Below are 19,437 nucleotides of genomic sequence, written 5' to 3'. Positions count from 1 at the left end.
ACATGAATATTATGATGATAATGCAAGTCAAGTATGCATAAAATAAGCAAAAGACACTCATATGGCTCTTGAGTATATACTTATGTGTGTGTAGGCATTTGTTATATATGCAACACATTTATATATTCATGAATACCAATTTCTAACAATACATTAATATTACAGGCATCAGGGACTAGACTGGGCATGATTAAAAATATAAAAGTATATACTTACAACTGGGTGTTTATATGCAAGAACAAGTAGGTTCCTACCTGGGTAAGTGGTCACGCCAAGTTGTGGGTAAAAATATACCCATTCACAAGAGCCTCCATGCTCCCCACCCACCTAGCTGTTACCCCTGGTATATGCCCCTAACTCTTTACTTCCCCCTATGTGCCATATCGGCGCATGTGCAGTTAGAGCAGTCTTCTGGTTTCTGACAACTGTGCTTGCACCGAAAGTGATGGAAATTGCCAAAGCGCCGGAAGAAGACCCGAGGATTACAGAAGAGCCGGAAGATGGCGCCTATGAACTCCGATGCCCTGAATCTGCACCAAGGAGTAAGTAAACAGTTAGGAGCATTTACCAGGGGTAACAGCTAGGCTGGGGGGAGCAGAGAGGGGGGTTTATGTAGGGTAGGGGTAGGGTTTAGTTTTAATTAAGGGTTTAGTTCTCCTTTAATGCTTCAAGAGGTAACATTTGGATTTAGTTTAAAAGATGTTAGAAGGGAGTGCTTGTGGAAGAAGGGGAGGAATGTAATACACAAGGAGACCTAATAAGGGAAAGTGTTGCAGCTAGAGAGGATAGTAGAACTGTATGTAATTGAGTGAACATCAAGGAATGTATGGAGACACATGCAATGAGATTAAAGGGTCATTTGGAGTGTTGGAGGTTTCTAAAATGGACCCAATGGAGATTGCAAATCTGTACCCAATTCATGTCAAAAGACAACTGCAATTGCATCTGATTGTATTATTATTATTATTATTATTATTATTATTATTATTATTAATAATATTATTATTATTATTATTATTATTATTATCATCATTTATCATTATAATGCAAAAAAGTAATGAAGATGAACTTCCACTTTAAATTGTAGACCTAAGTCAGTTGCAGATTGGAAAAGGAAGACCATACAGCTTAGTTTGGAACTGATTTTCTTGAGAAACGTTCATCTCATTTGTGCAGTGAGTCTCGGCTGTGTATGGGTCACTAGCAGGAAGAGGAGATCCATCTTAAGTAGGTCCCAGGATTATACTTAATTTTCATCCATGGCATAATCAGAAGGTGCATCATGAAACAAATTCATTGGTTGGCCTTAGAGCAACTCTGTATACACCAAGGACCACCCATTGCTATTAAAAGAACCTATAGCAATGTTGAGTCCATGTCTATTATTAATATTATCCATGCAATTCCAAATTTATGGCAAAGGGTCTGTATGAAATATACTTCTCCAATAAGCAGGTGGAACCTTGACAAAAGTAAGGATTTTTTTAGCACTGCATCAAGCCATAAATGACAACCAGTATCATCAACAATGTATTTGCATACAGTAATTAAATGATTTGGCAATAATTATTCAATCATATATTTAGTTGCCGGCCATGCACAGTCAATATTCAGACAGCAGTTTTAAAGAGAACTAAACATCCAATCCCTCCATCCCATCTGGAACTCATCTGGTTTAAACATGAACATAAGATTTCAGTGACCCAGGAATAAGGTCCATTGAATTCTCATTCTAAGAACCTGCTGCATGTGCTGTACTACTGTACTCACCAGTATGCCTCAATGATTGCTTCCGTTATTGTAACATTAATGGACCCAGTTCTCCCTGATGCTCCCTGTTCTATTAACCATCTGGTTGTTTCTGGATACCTGGTCCACATTTTCTGCTCACATTTTACAGCCATTGTGCTCAGGAGGATTTTAAAAAATCATCTATAGATCCAACCAAATCTCTCTTTTTGCACTCATTTCTGCTTAATTCCCACAAAATTCGCGAAACAGGCAAAAAATTCAGGTGATAATTCACCGGTGTCAAAATGGCCGCCGGAGTCAAAGTTGATGCCGGGCCCATTATAGTAACATTTTCTTTGCAAATTCACAAATTTATATGCGGCATATAAATTCGCCCATCATTAGTTCTCATCAACCCATTGTAAACCTATATAATGCCATTATAATTTAGCATTTTCTGTATTTAATTGTTCTGAGCGTGAGCCATGGATCTCAGGTTCCATGAGGGGCCTTAAGGTGTCCTAACCAACACTTTTCAAATTTTCAAATTTATGTATTTGAGATTTGTCAGTCAAAAACAATTTTAAAAAGTTGAATGAAGAACTTTGGCAGATGAAACCTGTTAAGCTTTTATAGAAGCCAAGTAAAGGAATATTTTCAATAGTGAAAAGAAATTAAAAGAAACCAGTGCACATCTAGTAAACTTGCACAGAAACCTGAATAGATAGCAAATGACTAATGGACCTAAGAATTAGAGTTTTAAATGTCAGCACCAGAAACAGACAGGGTAATGATGGGTGAAATTTTTCTACAAATTTCTCAGCAAAAAAAAGCCCATAGACTCCAATGTATTGAGGGAAAAAAAGGTAAGTGGTTTGAAAAATGTTGCCCAAAGAAACGCCCATTGATTGCAATGCATTTTGCCAAATTTATGGTGAAGTGAAACGGAAAGATTCCCTCATCACTACCATTAGGCGAAAAACTCTAATAAATTTAAAGTAATACCTAAAAAAACTATACTGGTGAGTAGATAAGGAATTACTTTAAAAAATGTAGAATTAGGTGATCCTTATTGTCAGGGTTGGACTGGGCCGGCGGGTCACCAGGAAAAAATTGTCTGACCCTACTTATAATCGTTTTAGTTTAAATACTTAGCATAAAGTTGTCTCCACTGGGGTCCAAATTTTGTTCAAGGACCCCTTTAATTTAAAATTACTGTATCAATGATTCAAGCACATATAGAGCGACAGATAAGTGTGTATTCCAAATATCATTGGAGCCTGAAAAAAGGCCAAACAGGGCCTGAAACGTCGTTGCCATGTATATTGAATAAAGGCTTTTTTATTTTTAACATACACCGGTGCTGTGCTTCAAGTATTTTACTGTATGTGAATGGATGGTGGCCATTAACTGCACCTGCAATGGGAAATAGTAATGGGCGAATTTATTCGCGGCAAATTCCCGCAATTCGCCGGCGTCCGTTTTTTTGGATGCTGGTGAATGTTTTGTGAATTTTTCGCAATTTCGCAAATTTTTGGGGAAATTCGCAAATTATTTTTGCCACAGATTCGCCCATCACTAATGGGAAATTCTTTCTCAATTATAGGGATAAACGGAGCTGATTCTACCAAGTTTGCAAGTATTCCAAATATCAACCAAACTAGATATGTGTATGTGTATCTAGGACACAGGTCTTTCTCCCCAAATATCTCCTTTAAGTCACCGACTACAATTCAGTGAATGAACAGTGGCAAACTGGCAATCACTTCCCACTCTGGAAAAACTCTCATGAACTGTGCATTTTCTGGGTTGTTGTTGCTCATTCTGCTGCTATTTTATTGTTAAGGAAGGTCTGTTTTATTGCTGTTCATTACATTCCACTGGGGAAAACCTAATATTCCACTTTGTTTCCAATATATTTGGTTAATGAGCTATAATACACCCAATAAATGTGCAATCCACTCAGCTCCATTTGTAACTTGTTTGAGAGTAGAAATTAGCTGTGAATAACTGTAATTTCTTCTTTTTGCACAATAAGCAGTTTAAAGACACTTGAGTCTATCAGTCAGATTTATCAAAAATCGAATTTGCTTTTTCCCCCCACAAAATTTGGTGAAAAAAAAAAGCAGATATGAAACAAATTTTATTTTTTGAAACCTCAAATAGTCAGGATATATTAAAGAAAAAACAACATGAAAAAACACTAAAAAAAACTCCTATTACAAATTAGATTGTGCCTTATAGATGTGGCCCTCTTTGTTTTTACAGTGGAACAAAAATCATGAACTGTCATTTTATCCCATTCAAGCTTTATATAATATTATGAAGAGCTTTAAGGATATATTTGTATCATCACAACAGTACCACGATGGAACTTACAAACTGATTTCCCAATCTAAACAATTTTTTTTGAGGAAACAGAAAAAAAGATAGAAAGAACATCAAAACTAGACAGATAATGCCTCAATTCATATCAAGGAACCCAAAGAACCAGACCTTCAACCAGCAATGCTGGTTTTCTATAGTACAACTGTAAGTATACTCAACACTTCAGTCAGTGTTGGTCAGTGTCCCCATTATAACTACGATATTAAGGTACATGAGGGGCAGTCAAGTTGAAGCTGGTAGAAGGGTCCTTAAAGTTACAGTCCCAGTGGGCCCAGACACCCCAATCCAAGCATGGCTCTGGTCACCTTGTAATTATGCTCAAAGCCTGATTTTTTCCTTAGCAGTGTATAATTGTGCACAGATGCATTGTTCAATGTAAGCATCCCCTGTTAAGAATATTCACTGATTTGACTGACCGGTCTCTGATTTGAAACTAGGGAGTTTCTGAAACAACCCCACCCCTTTCAAATCGCCCTCTGTGTGATACAAAAATTATAACAGAAACCTTTATTAAACAAGTAGTGAAACTGAAGTCCCTCAATAGAAAAGTCAACAGGAGCTGAAGAGCTGCCAGCATCAGGAGCAGAAACCAAAGCCAGGGTCAGGAACTGGAGAGCTGCCAAGGTCAGGAACTGGAGAGCAGCCTGGAGCAATGGAACTGGAGGACCCCTGGCAATGGCAGGATGTAGGACCACCTGGATAAATGGTTGGAACTGGAGGGCCACCTGGATCAATGACTGGAACCAGAGGACCACCTGGAGCAGGAACAACATCACCAGAGTCAGCAGCCAGAGCAAGAGGTTCACCAGAGTTACAGCCAGAGCAGGAGAACAGGCCAAGTCATGCATTACAGGTGAAGTCCAAGTCTCCAACAGCAACATGAGGAGGTCTGGCCAGAACAGCAGAAAGACCACCACACACAGCAACAAGACTGAGTCTGGAGCAACAGAACTACCAAATCTATTAGCAGGGAAGGCAGGTAGTTTTGTTCTCAGGCCCAGAGACCAGGGCAGACAGTTCCATAGAGACAGGAGCTGGAGACAGGACTGCTGGCACAGAGGCAGAAGCTAGAGGCAGGACTGCTGCAACAGAGACAAGAGCTGGAGGCAGGGCTGCTGGCACAGAGGCAGGTGCTGGAGGTAAGACTGCTGGCACGAGTGCTGGCATAGGCAGCTTTGAGGGAGCAGGCACAGGAACAGACAGATGTTGTTGAGCTGGCACTTGTTGGGTTGAAGACACAGAATGGGGCAGCTGGAGGTTCAGCAGGGGACCAAGTCATGGAAATGCTGGCGTGGGACCAAATAGCCGGAGAAATATCTGCTGATATCTGAATGTTTGGTATTTATCAAGCACAAAAAACTCGAAAAACGCAAATGTAAAACTTCGGCATCTAAAAGCTAGCGAGTTTAAGAAGTCAATGGGATTTGTCCTAGGCAAATGTTCAAGTTTTTTAAAGCTTGTAAACTCACAAATTTGAGTTTAAGCCTATAAACTTCAACTTGTAGGTTGAAGGTTTTTTTGTCATTTATGCAGAATACAAAATATACACAGAGTGACTATTTTTAGTATTTTTGATCAACCTCCACCCTATATTCTACTTCATTATTTCATGATAAGGCCTATCACAGTTTCATTAGCAAATTTGATGATATGGTTAAAATCAAACTGTGCAACTGTAATGGACTTTCACCCTGGTGGTCTGGTGTCCAACAGGGATGCCCGCCGCGCCTCCGGCGAAGAGCCACATGGTTCTTCTTCTGTTGGTGCCAGTTTCCTCTATGGTGCACACGGTGCGCGCCCGTGTCATGATGTCATCGCACTTTGGATTTGAATGAGTTGCCAATTGTTAGGTCTAACTTGTTTAGTTCCTGGGTGATTATTTCTACATGAATCCTTTTGTGTATCCTGGTTTTGACCTTTTCCTGCCTCACTATTCCGAACTCTCCAATACTGATCCTTGCATGTCTGACTTTCCTTGAACTCAGCCTGTACTGACCCAGCCTGTCTGACCACACTTTTCCGTTGGTTCCCTTCCGTTGGTTCCCCCGTCCTAAAATATTTGGTAAACAATCATGCCCCTTTGCTCGTCCAGAACTCTTGCTTGGCTCCTCTCTTATTAAGACCTGGTGGCATCTGATTAGCGGAGGGCTCCTCCCATAGTAAAAGGTGGCTGCTACAGGCGGAAGAAGAAGAGAGACCAGGGGGCCTAGCACTTGTTTTGAATTTATAGTAGGGTGCAGATCGTGGCAGCAACGCATTCATGTATCAATAAGGTAAAAAGCAGGGGGGACAATACACACCCCTGTGGTGACAGTACTCAACTTTTTAACTGTTGAATCGTCCGTCTTATTTGGGCACGCACACTAGGAGGGGAGACATGGTCGGCCAGGTTGCCTAGGGGACCGACTTGGTCCAGCACTGATTACCCTTTCAAAGCACTTCATGACAATCGGTGTAAGTGCAATGGGGCGATAATAATTTTGGCAATTCACAGATCTTTTTGGCGCTGGAATGATAATATTGTCTTTAATACACTCTGGGACTATAGACTGAGCAAGGGATGTATTGAAAATATCAGTAAAAAATCTGCCAGTTGTTCCACACATTCCTTCAATACTCTGCCAGGGATCTGATCAGGGCCCATGGCTTTCCGTGAATCGATTTTAGAAAAACTTCTCCGAACCTCAGCAACGGTCAGACACAATGCCTGACTATCCGTAGGGGAGGAGATCTTCCTAGCAGGGACTCTATTCTGATCATCAAATCTCGCTTTGAAAAGTGTTTAACTTATCTGGAAGAAACTTAATCTCAATACATTCTAAGGCAGAAGCCTCATTATACCCTGTATGGTTTTAACTCCAGGATTTTTACACTAATTGTATTTGTAAGGGACTGGAAAGGGCACTAAGGAGGAATAGGTAGTTCTTTAGGCAAGAGTGGACTGGAACAAGATGAAGTGGACGAAGAATTTCTGACTGGATGTAGACAGGAGTGAAACAGATCAGAACTGGGATGAAGACTATGATACAGAACGGGATGGTGCAGATGTAGAACCAAGTCAGGATGATGAGGAGGACTGGAGCAGAAGGATTGGAAACAAGGAGTAAGGCCAGACAGGAAACAAGGAGTAAGAGCAGCAGAAGCACAGGAGCTGGGGCTAGGGTCAGGCCAATCAATATATTTAAGACAGAGACATTTTGTGCATACTGCTACTAAAAAATGCCTTACCCTTTCCACAAAACAGGGATTGTTTGTCCATATATTACAATATATTTAAGCTAGCCAACTCCGTCAAAGTCATCCCATATCTGGCCAGTCCTACACTCAATTTTCATCTGATTCATTAAGAATTCAATTGCTTAATTGCACATTTTACAAAGGGACTAAGTTTTACCTGCAACTTACTAGCTGCTTTCAAAGTAGCTCCCACCCTTCCCAGCTATAGTCAGGTGATCTCACTGGTGTCTAATAAAAGGGAAGCCAAGTTTGGGAGTTTTACTTTGAAAGCAGCAAGTAAGCTTGCTGCTTGTATAGGTATATGTATAGGGCAGGGTCTGTCTTGATTGTCTGAGGGAATGAGAACTTGCTTACTGCTCTCCTTGGCCGGTGGTTAGGGTGAGCATCCAACAACCAGGAAGTCCTAAGATCAAACACCAGCAGAGCCTGACAGTATTCAATCAAGTCTGCATTTGAATATTTTAATAAATGAGCAAACATTTGAGTTTTTGTTAAGTTATGAGTTTATTCAAAGTAGAAAAGACAACTAAAACCTCCCAAATTCAAATTTTGATCAATAGGCCTCTATGTGTAAAAAACATGACATTTTTTTTTAATAATTTTCATGGCATTTGTGGTTTTAGAGAAAAAATTCAAAAAGCTCTTATACCACAACAATTTGACCTTTAATAAATGGGCCCCCAAGTGTCAGATTTCTTCCTGTTGATGATAATGGGGGAAAACCATGAATCCCACTGCACAGAGGCTTATGAAGTGACGGTGACAGATACAGAATATTTCACCAAACAAATTTGACATTTGAAAAAAAAGATCATCAGGAAAAAGCAATTTCATTTTTCTTTTCAAATTGAGATCCAAAATCAAATTTTTAAGATTTATCAATAAAAAAACCTCAAAAGTTAGAATGATGAGCAAAATAACTAAAATTTGGTAGGCTTCTATAGAATTCAGTAGGAGGTGTATTTTCATCATTTATCATTTAAACAGTTGAAAAAATTCTATCAAATATTATTTTTCGTAAATATACAAGCGGTTGAGAAAAAAATGCAAATATAAACAACGTGGCAGATTAATCTAAATTTAGGATTAGAGTTTACCACAGAAAACCCCCACTTTCTATTCATTCCTATGGGTGAAGGTTCACCATTTGATAAATAAAATCCAATGGGAATGAATAGAAAGTGGATGAGCTTTTCTGCTGTGAGCTCTAATCTCACATTTTGATAAATCTGCGTCAAAAACACAAGTTTAATTCTAATTGAGTTTTGAAAATTTTCACATTCAAAAATTAATACCGTTCTTTCATCACATTCAATGCTTTTGCAAATTATTATGGCTACTTAACCAGAAACCCAGGGATTAAGGGGGGTTATTTACCAAAACTCAAATTTATCTAATCTTTTAATTGAACCAAGCTCGACCAAACTCCCATCCCAAATTTTAATTGTTAATTCATTTAATTGTTAATAATAAAATTACTTGAAAAGGTTGGGAAAAGACTCTATAAAATCAGACAAAAACTCAAATTGTACACATTTTTCGGTCTCCCCAAATATTTTGGATTTTCAGACTAAACCCAGCACAGATCACAATATCTTCAAATTGTAAAAGCTACATCTGCCTTTGACTTCTTCATGATCCCGACAGGTTTGAGATTTTCGAATATGGACTTTTAGCAGCTTCGGGGTATAATAATTATAAAAATCTCTTTAGTTTTTTTACCCTCTAAAAATTTGAGTTTATGCCCAAAAAACCTTGACCAGAATGTTCTTATCATATAACAGTCAATTTTCAAATTTAAATTTTTCTTATTGACCACAATGTATGAGAGAAAAGGTTTCGACACAGGGTTAAATCTGCATTTAAAAAAAATTGTAAAACCAATATGAATTTGCGTTTTGCTTAGGACAGTTCCCATTGATTTCTACATGACCTCAGATGCTGAAGTTTATTACAGTTTTTCTCAGTTTTTGCTTAATAAATATAAAAAATTCTTGTTTTCTTCAGCCTTTACTCAAATGCATGATTTTTAATGCAATAAAAAGTATGAACATTGAAAAATAATGCCCCCATTATTTCAGTAAGCAGTGTTCCAAGAAATAGGAAATATTTTTCTTAGTGATGAGTGAATCTGTTCCGTTTCGCTTTGCTGAAAAGTTTTGAGAAAAAAATTTGACTTTATTGCTCATATGCATTAAAGACAATGGGCTTTTTTTCTTAAGGCTACTTTTTTTGTTTGGTAAAATTTTTCTTGCTGGATTTTTGCCATAGTTTCATAGTTTCAAGAAAAAATTTCCTTGTGAATCCATACCTGGCAAAAAACTTTGCTAATCGCTAATGTTTCTCTGTAAAATGGAGGAGCTCATTCATAAACTTTGTGAAGCGCAGAATTATTTGCACAGTTATTGAACAGTGTGTTTTTAAATTTATAAAGCTGGACAAGCCTGGTGTATTTAATGTGCAAGTAAAGTCACAGGAAGTGGAATATTACTCTACTTTTAGGTTGTTATTTAGTCTGAATATAATGACTATAAAAAAAACAAGAATTTTTTGGGATTTATTAAACCCCGAGAAAGGTAAAAGTCTGAGTTTGAAAATCCAGCATCTCAGACCTGCCAAAGATTGTATATCAATCTCAATGGGAGAAGTCCCAAAGATATCCTGATCTGTGTTGGGTTACGTGCAATAATCCAAAGATTTTGTGGTTTTTGGGCAAAAATCCAAATTCAAATTTTCGTCCGATTTTTACATTTTTTCCTGCACTGGATTTTTTCTGGAAAATGTATTGATAAATAAGAGGAAATAACGTGCCAATTTGGTTAGAGTACATTTCAGAAAATAATGAGATAATCAGATTTTGATAAATAACCCCCTTAGTTTAAGATGTTGCACTGTTCAGTGCAAGAAATAACCAAAGATTTTGCACTGTTTAGTGCAAGACATAATAAAAACTATACATAGTTCCCAATTAGGCAACAACCATAATATTAAGAACAATAACTTCACTCCAGATCTGACAACCCTCCAGCCCCTATTCTCTGCAGACTAAGCAAGAAGCTTGTGCAAGATATCTCCTCCTCATTTGCAAAAACAACCCAGAGTACACAATAATATACAGTGTAGCTAAAAAATTACTTTGAGCATAAATATGCCAAGTTCTACAATTGCCTTTCAGTCTCTGTCCACAAACATATGAGGAACAAAAAGAAATCTATTCAAATAATTTCCCCAAACATTCAGATCTTGAAGACAAAAGCAAAGACATAACACATCCACTACATCGCTCCATCTACTCCCCGCAGACTTCAAGGCTGATCTCATACTGAATTCTGTCAACACCTCTTACCATTCATCCCAAGAAACACACCAGCCTCTTCCATGCACTGTCAGCACAAATACATCCATTAAGCTAATTGACAGAGGAAATTAAAATGAAATCAGTCTCGGTAGCAAATTGTCATCAATTTTTCTGTTTAAATGCCTCATTATTCTTGTAATTGGGAAACAAACACACCGACACTTGTGTACCGGGGCAATAAACATATGTAACGTGGAAAAGGAATAAGAACTGTCATTTATTAAAAGAAAAATAACCATGTCAGATTGTTGGCATTATTTACATTGGTACACATTTTTAGAAATAGGAAAAGGAATGCAAATGGAAAGATGTAGCATAATATTTAAAGGATACTGGCAGTTTACAGAATGAATGGCTAATTATGTGAAATGACAGTTATGCTATTCTTGAAATATACTTGATATCTGGGAATGGCACCATTTTTTAAGAAAGAATGGTCAGTCGAAATCAACACCAGACTGGGGCAAATCAAATATAACAAAGCCCATTCCAATCTTCCTGCTGTCAGCATGATCACTGGATAGGCTGTGCTCCCGTTGGTGGTTTCCAGGTTGAATTTTTATGTCAAAAATTTGGGTTGTAAAAATGTTTGGAAATCTGCTAGAATTTTACCATATATTGATTCCAATGAATTTGGAACAAGAAGAAATGCAAAATGTTTGCAAAATATTAAAATTGTTTAGATTTTGTGATACAAGTTCTCAACTTATTTCAGGCTGGTCTAAACTCTAGATCCTATACGGATCAGGTAAGATTAAAAAAGGCTCAAGGTCACCCCAAAATATTGTGTCCATCCTTCTGCATCACGAAAAATTGAATCATTTTTATCAGAAGGCAGAAAAATTGCTCCTTTATTTCTGCACTTTGCACCCTGCCTTGCAATCTGCAAATGAACCTCATTGAGTGGTAATTCAGCCTTTACAGCCTTCCAATATATTGTGTTCTATCTTCTTTACCAGGTTTCTTGTTTTGTTTTATAGTAACGATGAATAACCTCTAAAAATTTAAAACCCCCATCATGTGACAGTCTCATTTTAGTGGTTTTAGAGGTTGATGAAACCATGACTAAGCTCACTTTCTCTAAAACTATGAATGTTATGATATTTATTAAAAAATCAGAGTAAAAAAAGTAGGAACAGAAAATTTCCCACTGAACATGCAAAAAAAAAAAAAACCTCTAAAATCTCAAAAAAATCAAGTTTTTCGACAATTTCTAGAGAAAATAAAATCTGAAAACCTCTAAAAGTCCAAATTGATTTAAAATGGTCCAATAGGATCAGCTCCCATTGACTTCTATAGGACTTCAACAACTTTTACCTTTTATTAGAGGATTTTGTGGTTTTTACATTAAGAGGCAGATTTATCTAATTTATTCAAATTTATTCAAATTTCAAGCATTCTAAAACCTGCTGAATTGCTGTTTTAGCCTATGAGGGACCTCCTAGAACCCATTTGGAGTCATTTGGTGGACTTTGAAAATTCGAAGCTTTTTTTGGGGAAAACTTCAAATCAAATTCGATCAAATGCGATATTACTTTGATTCGTACTATTCGAATTAGGCCCGAATACGGACCTATTCAATCGAAAATGGACCTATTCGAGCAAAAAACAACTCGAACTTAATTTTGGTTGGTGTTTTTGAATTCGAATTTCGAAGTTTTTTCAATTAGAAATTTGACCCTTGATAAATATGCACCTTAGGGCAAGTTTTTTAAACTTCCATGAACTTAAAATTCCACCAAAATTTAACCAACTGTAATTTATTAAAAAATAGAATTTTTCAAACTCGGGTGAATGGGACCAACCCACAAACTCGAATCAAATTCAAATCGAATTTGAATTGAACTTGATTATAGTTTTTTCTCTGAAAATAACCTTGTTTAAAAAACCTTGTTTCAGGAAGGCTGCAAACAACTCCAAATTGATCCCAGGACATCCCCCATAGGCTAAAACAGCAATCTGGCAGGTTTCAAGTGGCGAATAGTCAAATTTGAATTCTTAAAGGGCCAGTACATGATTTAGAAGATTTAATTAAAATTTTTAAAAAAATTTGAATCAAATTATTCCTATTCAAATTTCGAAATTTAAATTTTCACTTCGACCCTTGGTAAATCTGCCCATTAATAAATGTAAAATTGTTAGAGCTTTTTAAAAAATGGGAAACCTACAAATATCTAGAGATTCCTGGGACAAAATCAAAATTTGGTTGTTATTAAATGGGCCACATAATAAATCTCAAATTTTTATATCATGTAAGAAAAAAAAGAAAACATCACATTTTAAAAGATTCAATGAAAAAAATTGAAATTTGATTGTTAGTTAATGGGTCCCATAAAATGACAAATATTGGCTCTTGGTTTGGCAAAAAACAGATTTTAGATTTTAGATTTGGGTATAGGGTGAAAAATCAGTAGCAGAGATGAAAAAAACTAAAGATTTAAAAAAAAATGATAGCTTCTAATTCTGGGCAGCCAGAAATAGCATCATGGCAACTGAGGCACCCTACCTCCTATTGACTATTAAAACTGGTATATATTTAAAATATCCATGCTGAAACTAACAGTGCAAATGTTGTTAATGTGGAGTCGGTATTGAAATATTCTTATCATAACCATATGTCACCTTCTGCTTAATAATCATACAGAATCAATAGTTCACTTACTCTGAATCATCTCTAGAGCTTAACAATTGAAAAATAATGGTGATGTGTATTCATCATGGAGGCTCATATAACAACATTGTTGATGAATCATGGATGAATCACAATGGAATGGATCATTCTGTAATTGTGCATCCCTCATACTAAAGATATGGAATCTATTATCCAGAATGTCCAGGACCTGGGGTTGTCCAGAAAATGTATTTTTCTGTAATTTGGGTACCTTAATGGGCAGATTTATGAAGGGTCGAATTCAAAAATTGGATTTAAAAATTTGATTTTTGAGTTATTTTTAGTGTACTTCGACTGTCGAATAGTCCAAAATTCAATTCAAATTGAAAAAAATTAGACTGAAATGTATCATGTAATGTCTCTTTGACTTTGCAGAATTGCTTTTTTAGCCTATGGGGGACCTCCTAAAACCTATTTGGAGTCATTTGGTGGACTTTAAAAAATCTAAGTTTTTTGGGGCAAATCGTTAGATTCTAATTTGATCAAATTCGGTAAAACTTCGATTCGAACTATATGAATACAGCCTATTCACCCAAAGCTAAAAAACGTAGATTTTTTTAATAAATTTCATTTGGTCTTTTTTTATTCTAATTTTGAGTTGATGGGAGTTTAAAAAAAACTCCCATCACCTTGAAATTCGACCCTTCATAAATCTGCCCCTAAGTCTACTAAAAAATCATAAAGCTTTGAATTATTTGGATAAAATCGATTCTATGGGAGGCAGTCTTTTTGACAATACTCAATTTTTAGAGGTTTGTTTTTGGGTTTTTTTTGGATTATTCTGTGTTTTTTTTTTTCATTTGTACTTTTTATATTGTTTTAATAGCTTTCGTGGCATTCATGGTTTTGGACCATGGTATTGAAGGTAAAATTTTAGTGATATTAGAGCTTTTTGAAACCACAATTAAACTCTATAAAAACCACAAATGCCATAAGAATTATTAAAAAATCAGACTTAAAAAGTACAAATGAAAAAAAAAAACATTCAAAGATCCAAAAAAAATACAAATATGTCTAAAACCTCTAAAAATCAGCGCAGCTCCAATTGACTTCTATGGGACCTCGACTGCTTTTACTTGGTGAAGTTTTGTATTAGAGTTTTTTTGTGGTTCTTACACTTAATTAATCTAAAATTTTTATAGTTTTAGAGAATTTTTTTTAAAACATTAAGGGGCACATTTACTATTGGTCGAATATCGAGGGTTAATTAACCCCTCAATATTTGACTAGGAACTAAAATCCTTCTACTTCGAATATCGAATTCGAAGGATTTAGCGCACGATCGAACGATCGAAGGATTATTCCTTCGATCGAATGATTAAATCCTTCGAATCGAACGATTCGAAGGATTTAAATCCAACGATCGAAGGAATATCCATTGATCAAAAAAAGTTAGCCAAGCCTATGTGCCCCTACTGTTTAGAAAAAAATATGATTTGTGAAAGAAAAGGAAATGGGAATTTTCTTAAATTGGCCGCAAAGTGTTTATTAGTGGTTTCTAAAAGCTCTAAAACTACTAAAATTCGACCTTTAATAAATGGGCCTCCCTGGATTCCACAAGTACTAAAGGACTATCAGCCATGAGTTAGTCAGGTAAAAAAACTGCATGTAAATAATACAAAAAGCCCTACTATAAAGCTGGACACAGACGCAAAGATCTGATCGTACGAATCAACGTACAATCGGATTTCCCCATCTCCCGGCCTGCCACTAACCATTCCGATCAAATAAAGTAGAAAAGAACAGATCAGCCGATGTTCTGCCCCTGACAGAGATATTATCGGCAGCCGACAGAAATCTTTTAACCTGTCCGATCTACCAAAGACCAATCTCCGCCGGACGAAAAATATCGGGACTCTCCACACACGGTCCAAAAATCGTACGAATCGAGGATTCGTACGATCAGATCTTTACGTCTATGGCTAGCTTAAGACAAACATTCAACTTTGAAGGGGTTATTAAGTAAACTCCGAATTTATCCATGTATGTTAAAAAAAAAACTAAAAAATCACGACCACACTCCCATGCCCGATTTGACCTGATTTATTAGTTTAAAAAAACTCAAATGAATCGGATCTGGTAAAAACCTGATGAAATCAAGAGATCGTCAAATTTTTTCAGACTTTTTTCAAGAATCCTTCTATTTTTTCGGGATTTTGTCTGAAAAACCCCAATTTTTCAGATTAAGGGACTAAACCCAGCATAAACCACGATATCTTCAAATTGGGATATGTGCCTCTCCCATTGACTAAAACAGGACCTCAACAGGTTTGAGATGGCGGAATTTTCTCAAAAAATCTAAGGTTTTTTTTCCCATTAAAATTTTGCATTTTTGTCCCAAAAAAGCTCAACTGGAAAAATCTGAGACTTAATAAATAACCCCCATCAATGAGTAATATCCCTAAGGATCCATGACTTATCTGAAAACCAGAACAGATTTATTCTGATTTATTCTGATATTTATACAGAATTCTGGTTGACAATAAAGCTTCTTGATTTTATAAAACATCATCACTTTGGTATGTACATCATTAAGGCTGAGGCTAACATTAGACATACATCAAGCCTTAATCTCTATTCGGTCTGGTTCTTGCAAACCAATAGGAAAGTGATTAAATACTTCAAAGATCTACCTGAATGATTTAAACACAGCAAGACAACTGAAAAAAAAAATATTGTTGACAGAAGTGAGAGAAAAATCTTATTTTTATCGGCACCAACTGAAGAGCAGCATCCCTTAGACATGTCTGGAAAGTGTATAGGATTAAATTTATTATCTCTTATGAACAGGCAGTATAGTTTTACTTACATCAAAGCTATTTTTGTACATGGTCTGATAATGAATATGAACTTTCCCTGTAAATAAACTCATTTGAGACACATCTATTTATATATACTGTATATGTTACTTTCTACAAGCATTGGCTTAAGCTGTCATAATGCAGCCTTTCCTTTTTAGTAATAATGCAATGTAATTTTATATTCAGTGATAGAAAAAGCAAAAGAGTTATTCTTTCAGCTGGCTCTGATCAATTAATATTGTGAATAACTTACCCCCTACAGTAAATGATAAGGATATTAGAAGTCACTGAGGGGTTGTTCTGTGACCATATAAAGGCACAAGGCTGCAGGCTGAGTTATACAGGGAACTCTGAGTATCACTCATGTATTATAAGGGATAATGTACCCCCTACTGTAAATGATAAGGATATTAGAAGTCACTGAGGGGTTGTTCTGTGACCATATAAAGACACAAGGCTACAGGCTGAGTTATACAGGGAACTCTGAGTATCACTCATGTATTATAAGGGATAATGTACCCCCTACTGTAAATGATAAGGATATTAGAAGTCACTGAGGGGTTGTTCTGTGACCATATAAAGGCACAAGGCTGCAGGCTGAGTTATACAGGGAACTCTGAGTATCACTCATGTATTATAAGGGATAATGTACCCCCTACTGTAAATGATAAGGATATTAGAAGTCACTGAGGGGTTGTTCTGTGCCCATATAAAGACACAAGGCTGCAGGCTGAGTTATACAGGGAACTCTGAGTATCACTCATGTATTATACGGAATAATGTACTGGCGCTTGATAAACTCGACCTAAATTAATTTTCTTGTGGAAACTCAACTTTTTTAGATTATTGGAAGAAAACCCAGACTTTTTTATCCAGCGCAGATCACAATGTCAACATACAACTTCAGGGACATCCGCCAACTGACTTCTACGTGACCTCGATGGAGTATTTCCGGATTTTTAGCAGTTTTGGGGTATGATAAATCTAAGAAAAAAAATTGAGTTTTTATGTTTCCACAAAAAAAATAGTTTTCTTCCTAAAAATCTCAACCAGAAAAAAAATTAGATTTAATAAATGGGCCCATTTGTGTGTACTAGGGATGCCTGGGAATGGTGAGTAAGATGACAGCAAAGGAGCACTGACACTCTTAAAATATTGGCTGTAAATTTGGCTTTCCTTATTCTTTACCTACTGGCTAAAACAGTTTGAACCTTTTTAATGTACTTTTGTAATAGTCCAAAAACATACTGATTGGTTGGTTAATTGGCTTCTGATGACATGGGGGTGTGTGTGTATCCAGTGGCGTAACTAGAGTGTGCCGGGCCCCCTGCAAAAAAATCTTCAGAGGAGCCCTGCGCACTACAAATCCACTCCCACTTCCCACTCCACCCGCCCATGCCCCGCCTCTGCCCACCCATGTACCAGCCTGACTCCACCCACTCCACTTCGCCAGTGAATTATTTTTTTTTGGACACCGGTTCAATTTCGCCAAATACAGACGCCGGTGTCCAAAAAACGGACGCCGGCGCCGTTTCACGAATTTTTCACAGTTTCGCAAATTCGCCCATCACTAATGTTGTGTTTTAAGCTACTGAATGCATACTAAATGTGAGAACAACACACCCCCAGTTGCCCCAGTTGTAGATAGATTGGCTGCTTACTGGCTTAGGTGTTTCCCTGTGACATGGTCTGTTAATTAGACTGGTGAAATCTGCCTGGTGTACAAGCTTCGGGAAGTTTATAGAATTTATAAAAGCTGTTTTAATGTGAGCATTGCTGCACTGTCCCTGTATTGTTCATTACTAAGGGAAGAGATCCCCCTCTGCTGGGAAGTGGTATGCTCCAGTACAATTCATTTAGCATTGTCTAAAGTGTAATATTGCTTCATTTGGGACTTATTATATATATAATAAGTCCCATAAGGGGGTCAGGGCGGGTCTATAAAAGCAACTGGAACCGGAAACCAAGGGAGGGCGAGTTAGGGTCGGGTGCGGGTCGGGGAAAATCCCGACACCCACATCACTAGTTCTCACTACTGAAACAGCAATATAGCAAAATCCAGCTGATTAACATTCCTGGAGGAAAACTGATTTCTACTGCAACGTTTCAGTTTCTTTCACAAATATTATCACAATAAAGTATCATTTGGATTCAGGGTCAGATGGGTCAGGCAGGACACAAGGAAAAAGCCCGGTGGGTAGTGATGGGTGAATATTCGCGAAATAATTTGCGTAACGGCGAAAAAATTTACAAAACGACAAAAATTCCTGAAATGCATTGAAGTCAATGCCCATTAAAATAATTTTGATGCGTGACAATTTTTGACGTGAGCGACAATGTTTATATGTGCGACTATTTTGTCCAGCTGCATTTAAGTCAATGGGCGTCTGAATCATTTTGACGCCAATAATTTTTCTGTTGCAGCAGATTTTTCACAGGCGAATTTGCGACGCGATATTTGAAAACTTTCACAGCCGACAAATGGGAAAATTTTCCTCGAATCCATGCCTGCCGAATTTATTCACCCATCACTACTGGTGGGCTCTGGCCTTTGTGGGCTCTGCTGGCCTAGCCCCACTGCCCAAAGAATATGATACAATGTGGCATAAGGGGAGGTTGGGGGAGGGTTAGGCGTGGGCTGGTGGATGGTGCATGACTTCCCCTGGAGGTGACAGCAACAGTGGGCCTCGGACACCCCCGTCCAACACTGTTTGAGTTAACCCTTTTCGGCCAAACCCCTGAATCCTTTGCGAAAGATCCAGCCAAATACCGAACCGAATCGGAATCCTAATTTGCACATGCAAATGGGAAGGGGAAAACATTTTTTACTTCCTTGTTTTGTGACAAAAAGTCACACAATTTCCCTCCCCACCCATAATTTATATATGCAAATTAGGATTCGGATTTGGCCTGGCAGAAGGATTCGCCAGAATCTGAATCCTTCTGAAAAAGCCAAATCCTGGCTGAATCCCGAACCAAATCCTGGATTAGGTGTATCCCTAAACTGTGGTGGGATTAAATCTGTCTGACAACTAGTCATTATTACTTTTTACATATGAAATAATTTTTTTTGTTGATCAACCTAACATTTTTACTGCAAACAACACAACCATGCTGTAAAACACTGACAGATTTTTTCTGTTCTAATTGTCTTATTCCAGGACTAGTCGGCAATTTGCAATACACTACTGATACACAGCATGGTTGAGTTATCTCACAAACTATATGAAAAATATAAATAAAAACACACC

Source organism: Xenopus laevis, chromosome 6L, assembly GCF_017654675.1.
Source record: "Xenopus laevis strain J_2021 chromosome 6L, Xenopus_laevis_v10.1, whole genome shotgun sequence".
In the NCBI taxonomy this organism is placed as follows: Eukaryota; Metazoa; Chordata; class Amphibia; order Anura; family Pipidae; genus Xenopus; species Xenopus laevis.
This window is presented reverse-complemented; position numbering follows the sequence as displayed.